This window comes from Piliocolobus tephrosceles, unplaced genomic scaffold (assembly GCF_002776525.5).
Source record: "Piliocolobus tephrosceles isolate RC106 unplaced genomic scaffold, ASM277652v3 unscaffolded_33619, whole genome shotgun sequence".
NCBI classification, from domain to species: domain Eukaryota; kingdom Metazoa; phylum Chordata; class Mammalia; order Primates; family Cercopithecidae; genus Piliocolobus; species Piliocolobus tephrosceles.
The window spans coordinates 7,911-9,964 of NW_022317220.1; the positions used below are offsets into that span (position 1 = coordinate 7,911).

At 49.5% G+C, this 2,054-nt stretch overlaps 1 non-coding gene across 1 annotated transcript; it reads right to left on the reverse strand.

Annotated features, from left to right (window-relative positions):
- Window positions 1-1,542: 1,542 nt before the first annotated feature.
- On the reverse strand, window positions 1,543-1,649 carry LOC111549172. The gene has a single exon (XR_002733628.1). It is a non-coding gene; the product is annotated as a U6 spliceosomal RNA (small nuclear RNA).
- Between the last annotated feature and the right edge of the window lie 405 nt (window positions 1,650-2,054).

Consider the following 2,054-nt stretch of genomic DNA (forward strand, 5'->3'; position numbering starts at 1 on the left):
GCGCAGTGGCCGGATCTCAGCTCACTGCAAGCTCCACCTCCTGGGTTTACGCCATTCTCTTGCCTCAGCCTCCCGAGTAGCTGGGACTACAGGCGTCAGCTCACTGCAACCTTCGCCTCCCAGGTTCAAGCAGTTCTCCTCCCGTAGCCCCCAAGGAGCTAGGATTACAGGCACCCACCACCACACCTGGCTAATTTTTGTATTTTTGGTAGAGATGTTGGCCAGTCTGGTCTCGAACTCTTGACCTCAGGTGATCCACCTGCTTCAACCTCCTAAAGTGCTCAGATTATAGGCGTGAGCCACCATGTTCAGTCTATTTATTTTAATTTTAGAGACAGGCTCTCCCTCTGTCACCCAGACTGGAGTGCCATGGCTCAATCATGGCTCATGCAGCCTCAAACTACTGGGCTCAAGTGATCTTCCCACCTCAGCCTCCCGAGTAGCTAGGACTACAGGTGTGTGCTATCACACCCAGCTAAGTTTTTCACTTTTGTAGGGACAGGGTCTTGCCATGTTGCCCAGGCTAGTCTTGCATGCCTGGGCTCAAGCTATCCACCTGCCTCAGTTTCCAGCTTATAGGGATTACAGGTGTGAGCCACTGCACTCAGCCATTGTAATTGTTTTTCTAGATGAACAGCTAGTTATTCCAATACCCGCTGCTGGATGGTCCTCCCTACCCACCAATACTCACTCCCTGGTGTCTTGTCCCGTGTGTGTGCTGACCTTCGTGATGGGAGTTTATTGCCAGATCCTAGTCAGTCTGGCTTTTGGAGATGCCCCCTTCCCTGTCCTTAGGGACCATGGCTTATGTGACCTGTTCTGTAGTGGGAGCCGTGGTCACCCATAATGCTGGAAGGAGAGGCTTCCCGGGGATGGAAAGATTTCATTAGGACATAAACTAAGTTGCAGAAGATACACATTCCAAGATGGAGCTGGCCCAAAATCCTCTTTTTTTTATTTTTTAAATTTCTGGCCAGGTGCAGTGGCTCACACCTGTAATCCCAGCACCGTGGGATGCCGAGACGGGCAGATGACTTGAGGCCAGGAGTTTAAGACCAGCCTGGCCAACGTGGTGAAACCTTGTCTCTACCAAAAAATACAAAAATTAGCCGGGAGTGGTGACACATACCTGTAGTCCCAGCTACTCGGGGGGCTAAGGCAGGAGAATCGCTTTAACCAGGGAGGTGGAGATTGCAGTGAGCCGAGATTGTACCAGTGCACTCCAGCCTGGGCGACAGAGTAAGACCCTGCCTCAAAAAAAAAAAAAAAAAATCTTTTTCATAAATTTTTTTTTTTTTTTTGAGACAGAGTCTCACTCTTGTCACCCAGGCTGCAGTGCAGTGGTACGATGCTGACTCACTGCAACCTCCACCTCCCGGGATCAAGCGATTGTCCTGCCTCAGCCTCCAGGGTAGCTGAGACTACAGGCGCCCTCTACCACGCTAGGCTAATTTTTTGTATTTTTAGTCGAGATGGGGTTTCACCATGTTGGGCAGCTGGTTTTGAACTCCTGACCTCAGGTGATCTGAATTTTTTTTTTTGGAAAGGAACATTTCACAAATTTTCGTAACATGCTTATACAGGGGCCATGCTAATCTTCTCCTGTATTGTTCCAGTTTGGCAGTATATGTGCTGATAAAGCAAAGCACCCACATTCTATTTATTTATTTATTTATTTAGAGACCAAGTCTTACTCTGTCATCCAGCCTGGGGTACCATGGCCCAAATTTGGGTCACTGCAACTTCTGCCTCCTGGGTTCAAGCAATTTTCCTGCCTCAGCCTCCTGAGTAGCTGGGATTACAGGCCCCTGACACCATGCCCTGCTACGTTTTTGTAATTTTAGTAGAGATGTGGTTTCACTCCGTTTGCCAGGCTGGTCTCGAACTTCTGGCCTCAGGTGATCCACCTGCCTCAGCCTCCCAAAGTGCTGGGACTACAGGCGTGAGCCACTGCACCCAGCTTAATTTTTGTATCTTTAGTAGAGACAAATTCAAGTTTGCCTGTTTCTCTTGTGCCCAGGAAGCCCCTCCCGTGTGCAGGCCCGAAAGGCTTG